Here is a 20042-nt window from a genome sequence, read left to right as displayed (position 1 = left end):
GTTTTTAAACTTGTTCATATGCATCTAGCATTGCACCTGCCTTGCTTTTAAGTACAGTGTTCCCTCACTTATCGCTGGGGTTAGGTTCCAGGACCACCCACAATAAGTGAAAATCCGCGAAGTAGGGACACTATTTTTATTTTAATATTTATACATTATTTTAGTTGTTATACACTATTTTAAGTCTTTATCAACCAATCGTGTGTTGATAAATCGCCTCCTTCTCCTCCTGTTGCTGCTTGGGCTCCTTTTCTCTCCCTTTGGCTTCTCCTTCCTCCCTTCCTTAGGCTGTAAATTGTAATTTTTTATGATTTATAATAGTCTTTTAGTGTTTACTAAAAAACCGTGAAACAGCAAATCCACAGAAAATGAACTGCGAAGTAGCAAGGGAACACTGTAGTCTTATAGTTTATGAATCTGTTGACATTTGTGCATGTTTTTTACTGCTGAGCAAATTGGGTCTTTGGACCGTAATAAAGTTTGAGTTTGAGGAGGAACTGAAACACATTAAATATATTTGAATCATATACTTCTTGTAGCTGGAATTTCTTGATCACTTGTTCTGCAAAATGCTGTGCATTCAATTGTGACAGTAATACCAAGGATATTAATAGCAATTTGATTATTTGCAGAATGCATATCCCTGATCTGGATTGGAAATCTCTTTCTGTTCTAAAAGTCTGCATTCACTTATGGCGAGCTGCATGCTACTGATGAGAAGCCATTGAAAAGAGCCTCCCATCGGAGCCAATGGTATACTCCTCAGGACAGAGCTGGCCCTAGGTATTTTTCAAGTGTAGGCGAACAGAATTTTGCCCCCCCCCCCCAAAAAACAACAACCAATCACTGAAAAATAAAAGCATTGGATAAGCGGAAATGTTTGATAATAATGAGGGATTAAGAAAAAGCCTATTAAACATCAAATTACATTAAGATTTTACAAATTAAGCACTAAAACATCATGTTTTGCAACAAATCAACAGAAAAAGCAGTTCAATGCCTTGCGGAGGCAGGCCGCAGGGGACAGGAGTTGCTTCAATGGTGCTCCCAACAAGATAGCACCACAGGCAACTGCCTAGTTGGCCTGGTGGTTGAACCGCCTCTGCCTCAGGACATACTATGGGTATGGGGAAACCCTTCCCTCCTTAGCTGCGATTCCCTTTCTGCAAGTAGGTTTTTAAAACATCCCATTCATTCCAATCCTCACTTTTGGTGATAGCCAGAAGAAGATCATAGGCAATTATAGGCATCCTAGTGGCTACATGTGTCCCAAAAGTCCGTAGTTAACTCTCCATGCATTATCTAAATCATAAATGCCATATCTCCCTTTGAAATTCTGGAGGTTTTTTAATACCCTGTCTTTCCTCAAAACTGGGATTAATGGGTTACAAGAGAAAAAGAAATCTAAATTAAAAAAATACAAAATGTATTTAAAATGACATTAAACTCAGGTAGTATCACTATGGCCCTACTTTTCCATAGTCATTTGGGCTGGATCTACACTGCTCTATATCCTAGGATTTGATCTCAGATTATCTGCTTTGAATTGGAATATATGACTCTACATTGACAGATAATCTGCAATAAACAGAAAATCTGGGATCATATCCTGGAATATAGGTCAGTGTAGATACAGCCTAAATGGTGTGCTCCAGAGACGCAAGAAGCTACTGTATGCTGATAGCCACAGTGCTGCTTGTTCTCCCCTTTAATAATATCAGTGCTTCAGATTTTGCCAATGAAAGGCATACAAAAATTAAATATCTGAAAATATTTACTTTTCTCAGGAACTGACACCACTATCAGTCTCCAGGGAGGCATTCAAAGAAATAGTGCAAGATGAGCATTGTTCTGTTTTGAATCGAGTTCTACAATGTAGTTTAAAGAATATAAAATATTATGTTGTTCCTCTAGATAACATTAGATTAAAGTTAATATTATTGAAAAATACCTACATTTGCTTTCCTCATCTCCTGCCTGTGATGTTTATCACCTAATAAAAATGCTAAAGTTACCATGTAAAGATGCTTAATTTGCTCTTGTTGCTCAGTTGCATGTTGCATCCTATTTTGTAGTAAATGCCGTAATATCCCAAGTGGACTGCCATACTGTCAGATACATTATTTATGCATAACATTACTGAGTAATCAATGAAAAGAAAATGCAAAGAGACTCGTTTTTTGTTGTTGTGCTTTAAAGCTATGGTAAAGATCATTTGAGAGAAAGGGAACTTTTAATACCGAATCACAAATGCCCTCTTTTCACACCTTACTTATTTTGTGCGGGATCCAGAGGGAGAGAACTGTTTTAGACTTCTGAAAGTGCTGCAAGCACACCAGCGTTTGACAAGCATTTGCTATATGTCCATAAAATGTGAATGAGAGGCACATGCTCAAACACTCCAGATACAAAGGAATGGAAGACACTATTGCTCCAGGTGTTTCTGAACTTCAAGTCCATCATCCCTACAAACACAGGTAATCCTGAGGGACGAAAAAAGATTGTGTTTAACAATATCTGGAGGACCACAATTCCCCATCCTTAGTATGCACTAGTAAGCCAACCCTCAACTATATATACTATCCACAAAACTCTCTTTTTTCATACGTTCAGCAAGGAAGTAATGATGAAAAGACTTCCAGTGCTTTTAAAGGTGCATAGCAAGATGCAAAAATGAAGATTCGTTGAGAGGTGCTTCGTACAGGTGCTTTTCTTTTTCTTGCTCATATCTGAAATACTACACCAAACAATGGCAAAAGTAATGTCATTATAATCAAGGGCGATGTCCAATTAACAATGATCATTGAATGGACTTTCTCCTCAGCAGTATATTTTTGTGAGCTATCCATATTATTCTCAAAAATATACTGCTGAAGAGAAAATCCATTGAAAACCCCAGTGGTGCAGCAGATTAAACTGCTGAGCTGCTGAACTTGCTGACCAAAAGATCGGTGTTTAGAATCCGGGAAGCAGAGTGAGCTCCTGCTGTTAACCCCAGCTTCCGCCAACCTAGCAGTTCGAAAACATGCAAATGTGAGTAGATTAATAGGTACTGCTCTGGCAGGAAGGTAACAGCGCTCCATGCAGTCATGCTGGACACATGACCTTGGAGGCATCTACCGACAACACCATCTCTTCGGCTTAGAGTCAGACACAACTAGTCTTAATGTCAAGGGAAAACCTTTACCTTTACCTATCCATATTGTAATGCAAAAGATTAGAGTGTGGCTTGGTTTGGAAGGGGGAATGAAGACACGTCAACTTCCCCCAGACTTGGCTGGTACAAAACATAACTAGTATGCTAATAAAGTTCAACAAGGCTGCCTGCATTTGTGGGCTCTCCTTGAAAGAATGTGGCTAAGAGATTGCAGTGATGATTATTTTAAATTTAAGCACTGCATCACTGCCTATCTCATGGTGCATCTACACTGTAGAATGAATGTAGTTTGATACCACTTCATTGCATCAAACAGAATATTTGGACGAATCCATGCTTATGTTTTTCATTTTGTTTTCTATTGCGGACAGAACAACATATCATTTTGTGGATGAAACACAAAATTAATCCTTTAGAAAAGAAAAAAGAAAAGAGCTGATTTTCTACGAGGCTGTTTCCCACCCACTCTAATTGACTGGAGATTTTCCAGGTAACATTTACTACTTCATTATTCATTCTGAATCATCACAAATATACAGATTTAAACAGTGCAGAGGAAACAAACACTGAAGGGCATATTAAAGTAATGGAAATGCAGCAGGAAGGAGAATTATGATGTTTTCTGCTTCTATTTAGCTCACTTTGTTGTATTTTGTTAATAGAAGCTTCAGATCAATACAAAAATATTCCGCTTTGTTCCAATGATTGACTATGAATACATTATGTGCATGCAAAAAATAGTGATAATCTATGTTGATACAATAGTTCATTTTGCATTAGTGTCCTAGATGGAACAATGTTAAGAAGCAATTTAAATGAAATTCATTTAAATGTCAGCTCTCATGCTTGCGATTTTTCTATAATTGGTTATTTAATTAAAATAATTCTCATAGTCATTAATTTAGACTAAAACTTGCTGTGCACTGACATGTTTTAATTACATGGTATTAACAAAATTGATATGCTTTAAAAAAAGCATGGTTAAATTTTAAACAAGAATAAATTAGAAATCTCATAGATCATCCTACTTAGAGTATTTATGAGAGAAAATATCAGTCTTTTAAAGTGTTTATTATAAACAAAATCACTATATTATTGCTTATGCTTCATAGTTAGGCCTTGCTTTTCTTTCTTTCTTTAGTGTGAGAAGAATTACATTTCCTCATGGTCCCCTAGTCTCTGGATTCCTTTAACCCTCACACTATAAACAAGGTAATGAACTTGAATTAAATATTAATTGGAAAAGCAAACAAACCATGGAGACCACAACAGACAAACACAGAGCCAATGTCTGAGCAATGCTGTAAGTTTGATTTCATTAGCACAACAGATATCCAGCAAGCTAGCTATTTATCATCTCTCTATTCATTCAGGAAAGTCTATCTTGCTTTTTAGGGCAAACCGTCACCAAAATGAATACTCAAACTATAATCACAGTACAACAAAAATGTAGGCATTTAGCACAGCAGCCTAAAATATATTTCACCCTTTCAGAGTTCGAATCCTATTAGCTGTTTTTCAATAGATAAAGAAATGGACCCACACTTCTTCCCTTTAAATGATAGTCTTCAAAGTAGCCTTGTTAGTCTTTTGCAGCATAACATTAACTGGTTTTTATTTTAGCATGGGTTTTGAGCTTTATATCCACAAAAGCTCATGCTAAAACAAAACCCAATTAGTCTCAAAGATTCTGCTATAGTCCTTCTTTCTACCCTCTCCATCTACCTTTTATTTTAAATGAGATATTCTGAATTTGAGCTTTGATCTGACCAATTAGGACAGTCTTCTGTGATAAATGACATGGTAAACACTGTATACAGTCAGAGTACAGCTGAATCATCAGCTAGACAAGTGGCTAACATCTTTCGCAAGTAGATAGCTTGCATGCACTCTATATTAGTAAACCAGCTCCAATGATATTGCCTCCCGCCCTCAATCTAGGGCAGTGGTTCTCAACCTGTGGGTCCCCAGGTGTTTTGGCCTACAACTCCCAGAAATCCCAGCCAGTTTACCAGCTGTTAGGATTTCTGGGAGTTGAAGGCCAAAACATCTGGGGACTCACAGTTGGGAACCACTGGTCTAAGGCAACATAATTGCAGATTTTGCATTCTACAAACAGGAATAGAATTATTCTGGGAGTTGCTCTGTTGTGCGATAATTATTAAAGTAACTCAGAGGGGGGCAGATCTACACTGACCCATAACCCAGGGCCAATCTTGAATGCCAAATGCTGGCATCCGCCCTGGGTATGGTGTAGGGAGGAGCTTGCCTAAAAGAGAAAGAGTCCATATCAGACAGTCTCTTTAGATGTGGGAAAACAATTGATTTGGCCATGGTGGTCCATGCCTTGGTTACATATAGATTGGATTACTGCAATGCATTCTACGTGGGGCTGGCTTTGAAGACAGCCCGGAACCTGTAACTGGTGCAAAGGTTGGCAGACAGTTTGATAACTGGAGCTAGTTATAGGGAGCAGATGACACCTCTACTTTTTTTTCGTGTCAGGAGCAACCGGAGTTGCTTCTGGAGTGAGAGGATTGGTCGTCTGCAAGGACGTTGCCCAGGGAGTTTTTGATGTTTTACCATCCTTGTGGGAGGCTTCTCTCATGTCCCCGCATGGAGCTGGAGCTGATAGAGGGAGCTCATCCACACTCTCCCCGGGTAGGATTCGAACCTGGCAGCTTTCAGGTCAGCAACCCAACCTTCAAGTCATGAGGCTTTTATCTCCTTGGCCACCGGAGGCTCCTCTACTAAAACAACTGCACTGGCTGCAGATAGGTTTCTGGTTCCAATTCAAAGTGCAGGCTATTACCTGCAAAGCCTTAGATGGTTCAAGCCCTGACTGTCTTCGTGATCCTATGAACCGGCACGGGCTCTAAGATCTGCCGGGGAAGCCCTTCTCTCGCTCCTGCCACTATCACAAGCATGGTTGGTGGGAACGAGTGAGAGGGCTTTTTTGGTGGTGGTCCTCCGGCTCTGGAACTCCCTCCCCAGGGAAATTAGATTAGCCCCTACTGTGTCCACCTTCTGCAAGGATTTGAAAATGAGGATAATCCTGTGTGCCTTTGAATGACGGTTTTAGTTCCTGATCAGGTCTGCCCAGCCCTAATTTACTGATTAGGTTTTTTCAGCATTTTACCCCCAGCCCTGGCCCTATAGTTTGCGTTTTGCCCAAGTCCTTGCCTTGCCCTCTCAAATCTGCTCATGCCCACCAGTTCCTGGTTATTGGCTGTTGATGTTGGTTGATGTATTTTTATGATGTTTTTACTTTGCTGGTTTTAATTGTTTTAATTAGATTGTTAATGTGTTATTATGTTTTTAATTGTGTTTTAGCTTGTAATCTTTGTTTATGCTGGGCTTGGTCCCATGTAAGCAGCCCTGAGTCCCTTCGGGGAGATGGTGGCAAATATAAAAATAAAGTTATTATTATGTTATTATTATAATTATTATTATAAATAATTATACAAAATCATTACCACCACCATCATCATCAAGTGTATGCTCTGCTTGCAGTAGTTTCTGATATTTAAGGGATGGAGATTCATACGGCTACCTTCTAAAGTTCCCCCACAATTTATTTTTAGATCATATTGCAATGTGTTTCTTGTTTCTTTTCATCCTCATTTAGCTACCAATGCTACTCAGTCAAAATGTTTTCCTTATTTCCATGATGTTTCATGACTGTTCCAGTGTTTACCACCACTGGTGACTTTTCACCTCCCCACTTCTTTGTGGAAAAGGAGTTATCTCAGCTTTCCACCATCCTGATCCTCTGTTCCAAGTATTATTTTATTCCTTTTTCCATGCTCTCAACTCCTCGTCCTCTTTTATTCCACGCAGGCTCAATCCAAGCTCTTCTGCTGTCTGAGGCAGGAGCAAAGGACCTCTCAAAACACTGCTAGTAGAACAGTCAGCTCCCTGAGGTGAGGAGATACAGAGGAAGTGTCCAGATACCAAAGCAGAAAAATCATCTGCAGCTGTCTCCTCACCTATTCATTGGCCAGCTTCCCATCTGAGCAACCTCTGCCTATCTAGAAGAAAGGGGCAAAAGTGTCCTCTGGTGACACCTCCACTCAAATGTGAAGGCACTGGAGATCTCTGCTCCCGAAAGCATTGAATTTCTGGCTTTAGCGATGGGGTTGTTCAAAAGATCATCTGTGAAACAATATAACTGTCCTGTCTCTGGAAAAAACAAGTCCTTCAGGAAGAGATTAGAACAGGGTGAGACAGTCACAAGGGAAATAGTTCAGTCTAGGTCATACTCAAGAAGGTTATCCAAGAATATAAGGGAAGTGGAGTACTAAGATCACAAATGTTCTGAAGTCAAGGATGGGAGGCACAGTAATGGTGTTCAAAGTTATAGAAGGGGCAAAGGCAAGACATACCACAGAGGTGGGTTGGGATCAGGGATTGCAAGGAATTAAATGCATGGAAAAATATCTTCAACTTTGTGAAACAATTGTATGCAACAAGAACACATTTCAGCCATTGGGAGATTTCTAGCTGCTTGATAACACCAGGTGGCTAATTTTTCAGGATTTCCTATTTATACCTTTGCAAGATATGTTGATTCTGTTGGCACTGTTGTTTTCCTTGTCCTCATGATGCAGATGATAGGACATCTCCTAAATGTCAATTATTTCTGACTGAGGTGGGACCTCTTCTTGTTGAAAGTATTTATAATCTATATCTGGACCAGGCTGCCCAGGATTTGGAGCCAGAAGGATCAGCACATCTGACACCTTTCAGTTGGATTCCAGTCAATTTTCCTCATCATCCTGGCCTCAGATCCATGCACACAAAGCAGATAACTACACAAAGCAAGGGAGGTAGTGGGCTGTCAAAATGTTGTCATTGTCTTCCTCTGCCAGGGATGCTTGGGTAGACATTAAATGGTAAGTGGGGAAGGAGGTACAGCCATAGCTTTCACTCTTCTAAGATAACAGTTGTGCTTCTATGCCAGTTTCCACTGTGTGATAAAATCCTGGAAATCAAATGAATTAATAGCAGGAAACCAGGTGAGGGAAATGTTGGGGAGAGGAGGGCAGAGAACAGTTTTGCAGGACGACACACTCACAATTTTATCATCATTGCTTCAACAAGAGGAAACTATCCTTACTTCAACTATAACTAACAAATCTTTAAAAACTGACAAACGGATCAAATAAATCTATATCAGACCTTTTTATAATTTGCAAAAAGATATATGGGAGACACAGCAAACATCTGGAAAGTGGTTCTCTGGCCTGATGAGACTAAAACTGAATATTTATGCCTTAATAAAAAATGCAGTGCTTATTGTCCTGAGAACACCATACCCATTGTGTAGCATCATCTTCTGGGAATGCTTTCTCTTTACAAAAACTGGAAAGCTTATCCGAATTGAGGGCAGGAGGGATGGAACCAAATAAAAGATAATTCTAGATGAAATTCTGTTCCTGACTTCAAAAAGCTGGGTGGAGGTTCTCATTTCAGCTGAACAATGCTTTGAAACACATAGCCAAAGAAACATTTAGTGGTTACCTAAAAGCCCTTAGAATGACCCAGTGAGAGCTTATATTTGAGTTCAATTGAGAATCTCTAGTGAAACTTGAAAAGTGGCTGTACAACAATGTGCCACAGTGCAATTTTACCAAGAAGAATAGTCAAAAGTTAAAGGATCCAGATATACAAAGCTAAAAAAAGACTTAGCCAAAAAAATCTCAACAGCTGCAATTGTTGCCAAAGGTGTTTGTACCAAGTATTGATTTGTGTGTGTGTGTGTGTGTGTGTGTGTGTGAATTAGGATGTTGTATATATCTTACTATAAGGGAAGGCCATTATTTGGGGGACAGAAAACTTGTCCCTTATAATGCTGGCAAGTATTCATTATTATAAGGGACATTCCCTACTGGAGGACATGAATGTCTTTCATTTCATATAGACTGAATAAAAGGCCAAAAATAAATTCTTGTATTTTAGAGTGTGGGCCCTTACTAAGACAGAAATGTGTGCATGATGTAATTTATGGTATTTTTTAATTGCAGTTTTTTAAAAGAGTAGGCATATGTTAATTTTGCAGATAAATGGAAGACTAGGGGTCTTTACAGACAGGCCCTATATCCCAGGATCTGATCCCAGGTTTTCTGTTTATCCCAGATGATCTGGCAGTGGGGACTCATATAATTCAGTTTAATACAGAAAACCTGGGATCAGATCCTGGGATATAGGGTCTGTCTGGAAGGGCCCTAAGTGAGCTGAAATCAGTACTTTCCTTTGGTTTTGAAGAAAAACTCATCTTTGTTCATAACTGCTTGATTATTGTCAGCCCTGCACATCATTAATTTTGGCTGTCTCGTATTGCTATTTTCTCAATTTTGTGAGTGTCTTGTGTACATCAAGTGATAACAATAGCAAATAAATTCATATCAATCCCAAGTTGTAACTTAACAAAAGGTAGAAAAGTTCAAAAGACACTGTCTGAATATTATTGCAAGGTAAATTCGATGTTCCAGGGTAATGTCCATATCAACATCTCTTATAAGTAGTTTATTGCCTTACATGATCAATTATCGGTGGAAAATATTGACTGAATGTCCAGGTTGAATGTTGAACATGAAATCTACACAGAAAGTCTTCCCTGAAAAGGACTATTTACCTTTCTTAGGGTACTTTGATACCAAAAACTTTTTTTTGTGGATTTAGACCTTGGGAATAATAATCTGTTAATTAAAACAGTTCTTTAGTGTTTTGACCTTTTCAAAATTCTGCCTTTTAACAGGATGATCAGCCTTCTTTTTGATAGGTAAGCTTTTTGTGCAGGTTGCCCTTTTGATGTAGAAATACTATCAAATGAGCAAGTCACCATATGATATCTGAAATGCTATAGTCACATCACACAAATGTATGAAACATTGTGAAATATTGCAACATGCTTGTATTTTGTATCTGGGAAACAGTCCAAGCATATTTTTTGACTAAACAAAATGATTTTGTCTTATATTTAAATGAACATAAGCAGGTTGAAAAACATCTTAGTGCTGTCCTGAAAGCTCTTGATCAGGTGCTAGGGCAAGACTTTTCATGATACTGTATTGTACTACAGTGTATCAGAAATTGTGTTACCGCTAGAGTGGTAGACCTTGCCTTTCCAGGACCTACTTTTTGTTCTTCCCAGAACTTTGTCACCAACCAGACTGCTGAAAAGGATCTACATTTAGGATTTTATTGCACAACGGTGACAAACTGATACTGAAGTAGGACTGTCAACTTTAGTGATCATTCCTATACACAACTCATTGCCAATCTGCCTCCCTTGTGATAAACCCATCTTCTGTTATTGATGGGAAAATGTGATTATAGTCACAATCACATCAGGTTTTTGTCACCTACCTTATGTGATGAGTCTGTTGTGCTTCTGTGCAGGCATGCACAATAATTCATAGATAACAACAACAACAACCATTTACTAATTGCTGAATTGCAAAATTGCTTTAAAATATATATTTAAAAAATATGTACCAGCAGTATTGTGGGAGGGCAGAGTTAACCAGAGATACAGCCATGGGACCATGGATCAGTGAATTGTCCTAGTTGCTTGAATCCGGAGATGTGCAATAGTGAGGGTGCTCATCTTGGTACGTTGCTGCTATCTGCGATCACATAACTGCCATGGAATAGTGGCTTCATGTGACAAAGATCTTTAAAAAAGAAGGGAGAGACCGGGGCTTTGTTATGAATACTATAATTGAATAAACCTCAAAGATCTGCACAAAAATACATCCTTATTTAGCTCTTCTTCCAGCAATAGCAATTGGGGAGTAATAATTTTGGTTGAGACTTTGTTGCCGTTGTTGAAGAATTTGCAACCAGAAATTCTTGGTATCAATCCTTTGACAATCAACCAATAGGTCCCGCTTTTACCCATCATAGAATCATAGAATAGTAGAGTTGAAAGAGACCTCATGGGCCATCCAGTCCAATCCCCTGCCAAGAAGCAGGAAATCGCATTCAAAGCACCTCCGACAGATGGCCATCCAGCCTCTGCTTAAAAGCCTCCAAAGAAGGAGCCTCCACCACAGTCCGGGGGAGACATAAGAAGCAATGAATAAAATGTTGTTATGCCTATTCTACTTTATATGTAAACATTTTTTAAAAAACCTTGTGAAAAAAGTGTTCGAATAAAGGATGTAATGCTGTTCTGTAAAGTTGAAAACAGGCTTTCAGTGAATGAGAAAAGCTTCCTATGACTGGAAGATATCTTTTGAGTTTAAACTTTTGTTTCAAGAGCATGATAAATTGAGATGCTTGCTTGGTTAATCTGGGGGACTTTAAATTGTGTGGAAATATGAAGGAAATATGAATTTTAATCAAGCTGTAGTTTTGATTGTTTCAAACACAGAAATAGTGGCTGGCTTGTGTTTGTTTCTTTGTTTATAATACTAATATTTGGGGTAAAAAGGCACCAAGTGTGAAATAAATTAGAACTTAGAAAACCCAACCTCTTAATAACCACTTGAAAGCTACCAATAATGTTTTTATTTATTTATTTATTTATTTATTTATTTATTTCTATCCCACTTTTCTCCCGTGGGTGGGATTCAAAGCGGCGTACAACATATAAAATTCATACAAATACATCTGACATGAAAACATTAGATGAAAACATCATATCCTAATATAAAAAACCCAATTCACATATCAAATAAAACAATTTTAAAAACTTGCAGCAAACACCATTTACACATACCCATAATCTCCGGCCACTGAAGTTATTTTTTTACCAATGGTGAGGAGAAATGGGAAATTCTTGGCTTTGGCCAAGATCCTTTCTTCCCCTCTTTGTTTGGAAGGGAGGTCCTAGATATAGTGAAGCGATTTTCCCTTCCATTGGTGTAAGGAGGAAGGAACAAATGACCCCAAACCCCATTATCTCAATGTAGTATCCTGACAGATGCAAATTATCAGTGATGGCTGTTCCTCCAATAGCATTGCTCTGCTTGTTCGTAATTTAAATGTCTAGATTGAATCAGCATATATTTAACAGCTGAGTCATTTGATCCATAAACTCTCCAGCACACTTGTAGAATACTAGGTGCTGGCAAATTCAGGGATGTGGCTGAAAATGTGGTGATAAACACAAAGAAGGCAAACTGTCGTACTCTGCCATCACCCACAAGGCTTGCCAAAAACAAGTCCTGTCAGCCTGGCCTCCCTTCACAAATGGGTACCAATTTCCCCAATTTGGCTCGCAGAGTACAAAAATGTTGCTATGATCTCTTGCCACCATCTCCATGCTGTACTTTGTCTCTGCCAACACTGAGGTCTCTGGGTTGCGGACATGATGCTCATTCTGGTGTTTGGGGGGAAACATGAAGGTATTTTAAATGACACCCACATAGCTTCTAATTCAGTTCCAATTATCTGACAGGCTGCCGAGAAATCTATTTTTATTTCCTGGGCTGCCTGTTTTCGGTTTCTCTAGAAATTGGTTGCCCCATTGCAAAACCTGGTAGAGACCCAGGGGTTAGGCTGCCTGAAAGAAATTGCAAGGATTTCATCCCTCACATCATCTACATTTAGTATATTATTGAAAAAGCTGTGGATTGTCATTAAGTGACAAACCTTCTGCTGCCAAGTTCTTGTAAGAATTGTATTTGTTGTCTCATGCCAAACAGCCTCTTTAAATGCTAATGAACAAAGTATGGCACACATTCTGTTCTTGATAGATTATGCCTATGCCTTCTGTGGTCAACAGAAGGGGAATTCCAGACCCATATGATTTCCATTCTGGCACCCTCAGCTCATCTCCGGTTACAAGCCAGTAGGTACTCAGAAAGATTAGTCTATTTTATTTTTAAATTGCATTCAGATTTCTCTCAGAAATACGCACAAGGAGAAGCACAGCATTCAGTGCCAAACTCCGTAGTTCATGCAGTTGCGTTCCCCCCTTCTCGGTTCCTTTGGAGAATTAAACACAGGATCCTACTATCAATAATATTCTCTGTGTATTGATATACTTTGAAACCTTCATCATAAATTTTTAATAAATAGTTAATTAGACATTTGTCTTCAACTCATTGGAGACAGAAAGTTAGTGATTTTATTTTTTTAAGTCTTGTAATTATATATTTTTTCTAGTGAAACAACAGTGTTTTTCTCTATTTTTCTTCTCTCCGCCAAAGAAGATGGCTTATTTTGTTTTGCTTCACTTCTTTGCTTTGCTATATATATACTACCACATAATCAACTGCTTCTCAATAAGTAAAGTCTGCTTAGCCCTTGAGCTATCCATAGATAAGTCAAGCAGAGATGTACTTGGGTGGATGGTGGGTAAGCCTCAAGCCATATGCATGGATAATATATCTCTTGGTAATACTTGTCTATAATCATTATAATTCATCATTGATCATATTCTTTGGATTCCAAGGCTTAATTTTATTGAAAAGCTTTGTTTGTTCCTTTTATCTTAGTGTTTACAGCTATATGAGAATAAGTGTCATGCATAAGCCTTGTCCTAATAGGGAGAGTGAGGCAACCATTTCAGGGGGTAGAAATGCTGGGTGGGATTAGTGGCAGCCTCTTACATTTTTTCTTCTGAACTCCCTGGCTTAATCCTCATTTCCGTTATTCCCTCTTCCTTTCCCCCCACACTTTTGATGGGTCTTCCAAACCTGATTTTTGAGTGGCACAGGAGACTGCAGGAGGAATGGAGGGACAAGTGAAAGTGACATCCTCACCTTTCTAGGAAACTCCTGTTCTGGGGGTGTTTATCCCAGCAAAAGGAAAAGAGTTATATTGTAGGAATAACTGTTTTGAATGTAATTGCTAACCCAACTAAAGTACACCCATTATATAAATGTGGTTTACCTAAATGTTGATTCACCTTCCAGAAATTGACTACAATTAGTCTTCTACCAACATTATTATTATTCATTATTATATTTATTTATACCCCACTTTATCTTTCCTACAGGAGACTCAAAGATGCTTTACATAAAAGCATCAGCATGCAATGTCCACTTTATAGCAGAGATTAACCAGATTTAGCAGTTACCTTCTGAGGGCACTTCCACACAGTGGAAAAGTCCACTTTGACCTGGGTTTAAAAAACCCAGGTTGGAGCGGACTGTAGTCCACACACCAGCCGCAGAAGCCCGCGCTTTTGTGGCTGGGCGTCCAGATGTGTTCCTGGTACCTTCCGGGAGAACATCCAGACACCTTAACCCCCTCCCCAAACCACTTTAAAATGCACCAAAAAGTAAAATAACTTACCCGGCTGGGATTTCCCTTCTGCTGGCCCTCTCCTCCCCCCCTCCCCACTCTCCTGGCATGTCATTCCTACGCACCAGGAAAGGGCCACCAGAAGGAAAATGCCAGCTGAGTAAGTTATTTTACTTTTTAAAGGAATTTGGGGGGCTTTTGTGGTGGGGGTGTTGTCCTCACAGTTTTTCGGGCTAATTTAGTCCTGAAAATCACAGGACTGCTGTCTGGATTGCAGTTCAGACAGTGGAAGTAGTGGCTTTATCCCCTGCCTTCCAAGAAGTCGTGGAATAAACATGCTATCAAATTAATTCTCCACTATCCAGGGTTTTCCTGGTTTGGGGTGAATTAATTCATGTTTTTCACGGACATCATCTAGACTGTCCCCTTTTTATTGCAGAAAGTTCCTCATTAAAGGGGCTGTCTGGATGCGCCCTGAGATTCTGAATGAGACTGTAGGCATTACCTCTATCTATAACCTGCTCTTCCTTCAATGAACTCAGGGTGTTAACCTGATTCTTATCCTCTCTCCCGCTACTCTCAAAACAATTCTGTGAAATAGGCTGGTAGTTTCCATGGGCCCTGCCTCTTGCATTAGTGGATGTTTTAGGTTATAGGTGGAATTAATTGGAAACAATCCTGTCTGTAAGAATTTGTTATTTATCTTCTCTCCCTTTTTCTATTTGCTTTCATGCGAGAGAGCTTTCTTGGTGGCTGCCCCTTGACTCTGGAACTCCTTCCCTAATGAAGCCAGAATGGCCCCTTCCCTGCTGTCCTTCTGGCAGCAGGCTAAAACCTTTTTATTCAGAAAGGCTTTTAAAAAAGAGTGTTTTCAAGACTGATCCAGGGAGTGCTGTGTTTTATACATTTTAATAGATTTGTTGAATAGTTTATGTATGTATGTATGTATTTATTTATTTACAGTATTTATATTCCGCCCTTCTCACCCCGAAGGGGACTCAAGGCAGATCACATTATACATATAAGGCAAACATTCAGTGCCTTGACATAGAACAAAGACAGAGACAAACGCAGGCTCCGAGCTGGCCTTGAACTCATGACCTCTTGGTCAGAGTGATTGGTCTCAGCTGGCTGCAGCTGGCTGCGCACCAGCTTGCGCCACAGTTTTATTGTTTTTAACTATGTATTTTTAACATTTCTATGTTTAATTCTATTTTAATCTTTGTTTGTATTAGATTTTAATTTACACATTATTATGATGTCAGCTGCTTTGAGTCTCCTTTGGTAGAAAAAGCAGGGTTTAAATGCATCATCATCATCAACAACAACAATTTCAAAGCAACCATTTTAAAGCAGTGGTTCTCAACCTGTAGGTCCCCAGATGTTTTGGCCTTCAACTGCCCTAACAGCTGGTAAACTGGCTGGAATTTCTGGGAGTTGTAGGCCAAATCTTCTGGGGACCCACAGGTTAAGAACAGCTGTTTTAAAGGCTCGTGATGTCCTTATCAATAATAATAATAATAATAATAATAATAATAATAATAATAATAATAATAATAATTAAAAAACTTGTAATGTGTTGAAGCTGTTCTGGATCTTAGTCTGAACTTTAAAGGAGTGTTCCAAAATGCTGGACCCGGTTTCTCAAAGTAGTTCAATACCTTGAACCGCTTCTCTAAGATTTGGCATAGGACCTCATTACATAGAGGTCCTTAAGCTGCGGGACAGAGGGATGAATCTGTTGAGCAGCAGGGTGAATCAGCGGGCAGCGTCCCACATCTTTCCCTTACCATCTCATGCGGAAACCTGTCTGACCCCAGTTTCATCCTGTGCTGTCCCTGACTTACTGTATGAGAACACGAACAGTCACCTGTGTTCTCAGAGCTGCTGCTTAACACATGGCTGAGATGCAGCATGCATGGAGCCAGCACAGAGCCCCACCAGAAGTAGCCCCATGTCATGTGATGGGCTCCAGTAGGCTCTGTTCTGCCTGCATCTCAGCAGTGTCCTAGGATTGGGCTTAAAACCCACGTGATGAGGTCCTTTGACAGAATAGATTCCCAACCCTTTGGTATGGAAGCCATCAATCACCCCATATGATATAGGATAACCTTCTGCTAACATCACAATTTGAACTGTTATCATGGAACAGAACTCCTACTGTTAATAGATGGTCTGGGGATCAGGTTCTGGGTTATGCTAAGGTCAACATTTATGTGGTTTACCTGAGCAATGCCCTTTTAAAAGACATCAGTGCTTCCAAATATTAGGTAGACCTGTTTTTATTATGTGCAAATTGAAATTCCCCCAGAATATCCTCCCTCCAATATCATCCAGAGTTTTCAAAAGAGCCTCCCCTAGCTATGTCATAATTGGAATCTACAAAGAGCTAGAACTATATGGCCATTCTAAATATAGAATATTTTGAAAGAATCAGACTCACCTGTTATCTTCCATTCAACATTATACGATGAAACTACATTAGGAATGACAAACATGTTTATGGATACTCTCCTTGTTTGAACTGAAATGAGCATTTACTCTCTTCTGCTAAATTTGGTCTGGTTCATGTTCTGGTTCTCATTTGACATACTGTAAAAATGTTGCTGCTATTTATGGTAAGACCTTTAAAGGTCCGGACTAATTAATAAATGAGATCAATTTCAGGATTTTTTAAAAAATTACCAGGGGCCACTTAAGTATTCCATTTGGGGAACCTGTTAAAGGCCATGTCTAAAAGAGATTTGTACCCATCTCCCTGATGTGAATTTTTCATTCATCCTGGTGTGCCAAACTGCTCTGTACAATAACCTTTTCTCTGTTTTGAACAGGGATTAGAATAATATATTTGACCCTTTACAGTTGCCAGAGAGAGAGGCTGGTCCCTGTGTTCAATAAAGTGAAATATGCCACTAGCGTCCTAGGGTTAAGGCCACTGTGCTAAAACTATTTAACGCCAAGTACCCTGCTGATTCGACTCATTCAGTCTGTGCCGAAGGTTCCCCTTTATAATTCAACTGAATTATATAAGCTTAATCACAAGAGTTTCTCGTCCACAATACAATTAAGGAGAATATTTAGCTTTGCAAACAAAGCAAGTTAACCTGGTCACATTGTGCATTATAGGAAAATTTATTATTGCACAAAGAGCAGTGTAAACCTACAGAAGGACTGGTAATTATAGTACCATTGATGGTCTTTGTTGCTTTAATTCCAAGGCAGCCAGAATGATTAAAGTGAATCTTAATCGACTTCTCCATTAAAAATGCTGGCAGAAGAGCTCCTTTAACCTTTCCCATTGATTGAACACAACAATCACCATTCAATTATAATGCAAAAGGACATTTGTTATATTGTACAAAAGATGCATAAGCCATTTCCTTTTCCTCCAGACGATCAATGAGATGATTTCTACCTCAGAGAAAAGTCAGCTCACTATACCTGCAGAGGAATATTACACAGCGAAAGCTGTCCATACAAAGGGCATTTCTGGGTTGTTGTTCTTGCCCATCCCTAGCAAGATTTTCTGGAATATTGTAGATCAGAACAAACATATTTCGACCTGGGTCCCATATCCAAGATATCTTGGATACAGGTATTCCAAAATCAAAAAAAAGCCCAAAATTCAAAACATTAGTGATCCCAAGCATTTTGGTAAAGGAATAGACAAACTGTACAGAAGACTAAGGATAATGCCGGATCTGGACTATAAGAAGTCTGAGGGAAGGAAGATATTCGCTTTTGAACTGTGATGTTGGAGGAAAATTCTGAGAGTGCTGTGGACTGCAAGAAGATCAAACCAGTCCATACTCCAAGAAATAATGCCCGACTGCTAACTGGATATTAGAGGCAAAGATGAAGTTCTTTGGCCACATAATGAGAAGACAGGAAAGCTTGGAGAAGAGAATGATGCTGGGGAAAATGGAAGGAAAAAGAGAGGTTCTGACCAAGGACAAGATGGATGGATGGTATCCTTGAAGTGACTGGCTTGACCTTGAAGGAACTGGAGGTGGTGACGGCCGATAGGAAGCTCTGACCTGGGTTGATCCATGATGTCACAAAGTCAGAAGCGACTTAACGAATAAACAGAATTTGTAAGGTGACATTTTGAACTATAAATCCCAGTATCTGTGATGCTAGCTGGAAGATTCTGGGAATTCTACTCCAAACATACATTTTCTAAGTTCTGCAAACACCAAAAATAGGGGTCCTCAAACTTTTTAAGCAGGTTCACAGCCCCTCAGACTGTTGGGATGCCCAGACTATAGTTTGAAGAAAACACGAACAAATTCCTGTGCATGTTGCACATATCATATTCCTAGTGTAAACAAACAATGAAAGAACAATACGTTTAAAATGAAGAACACTTTTAACAAACATAAACTTACCAGTATTTCAATGGGAAGTGTGGGCCTGCTTTTGACTAATGAGATAGTCAATAAATTAGGATTGTTGTTGTTGTTGTTGTTGTTGTTGTTGTTGTTGTTGTGTGCCTTCAAGTCATTTCAGACTTAGAGCAACTCTAAGTCTAAAGTTCAGGGTGGGGGCTGGGTAAATGACCTTGGAGGGTCACATTGGCCTGTGGGCCTTAGTTTGAGAATCTCCTGCCATAGAATAGATGGACCACAGATTCAGTCATGAGTGATCTGTGCCAGATTCCAGTTCTGAATGCAGAAAGAGCCTTTGTTTATTTGATTTGTCCATTTCTATCTTATTGACAACTTCCATGCATTAATTTTTCAACAGTCACGTCTGTCAGACAGCAAAAGATTTACATGTCAGTGCAAGTGTTTGACATTGAGTAAGATTTCCAGCGAACAAGTTTAATTTAAACAAACAAATAACATTTCAGAATACCTAAAATTATATTGAATGCACAAGATTTTTTTTTGGGGGGGGGGGAAGCAGTATTTAGTTTCACAGGATAGCTCATGAGATGAATCTCTAATGGACTTCTAATTTGAGACCATATTTTTATTACACTGCTGGCTCAGTTGCCTTTTGATCAGCTGGCCCAATTCACACATGTTTTTACATAATCTGATTTTCAATTGATTATTCAACATCTGGTGAATTGTAGCTGAGTGTGTGAATTCACTCCATTGATATGACACATGACTGTATCACACAAACCCACTATTTCATGACAGTCGTGCTATTGTTGATAGGGGATATCTAAAGTACCACCAGTTCATGGTCTTGTGATCATACGTTTGCATACCTTTGCAACTCGACTTTAAAAATAAAAAATTACAAAACAGCGGTAGAGAAATTTTGCAATTCCAGCCTTTTTAAAGAAGCAAATATAATTATAAAATATATTTTAAAAAGAAAAACTGATAGTTCAAGAATACCAAGGGGGGGGGGGATAGAAGGAGAATCTCACCCTGACATTACTTTATTGCTAGCATTTCAGCACAAAAATGGAAGGCACCTATCACACCAAGGCAGCTAATGAGAATATTGCAGGACTGGGAGTTTTAGTTTTACCTGTCTATAGTAGGGATGAGAAACTGATCAATCACATCCATATCATTGATATTTGCTCTATTTGCATTTCCTTGGTGATTTACTGCACCTTTTCTTTGGATATCTAAAGTGTGTTTCTTAATGTTGAACTGAAGTTTCAAATTAATGTAATGTCTGAAGAAACATTTTAATGGGGAAAGCAGAGTTTGTATCG

At 39.0% G+C, this 20042-nt stretch overlaps 1 long non-coding RNA gene across 1 annotated transcript; it reads left to right on the top strand.

Moving 5' to 3' along the window:
• Positions 1-3376: 3376 nt before the first annotated feature.
• On the top strand, positions 3377-11596 carry LOC103278286 (uncharacterized). Its single transcript, XR_505938.3, has 3 exons — positions 3377-3647; positions 4299-4369; positions 6998-11596. It is a non-coding gene; the product is annotated as an uncharacterized LOC103278286 (long non-coding RNA).
• Positions 11597-20042: the final 8446 nt, after the last annotated feature.

Source organism: Anolis carolinensis, chromosome 3, assembly GCF_035594765.1.
Source record: "Anolis carolinensis isolate JA03-04 chromosome 3, rAnoCar3.1.pri, whole genome shotgun sequence".
Classification (NCBI taxonomy): Eukaryota; Metazoa; Chordata; class Lepidosauria; order Squamata; family Dactyloidae; genus Anolis; species Anolis carolinensis.
This window is presented reverse-complemented; position numbering and strand designations above follow the sequence as displayed.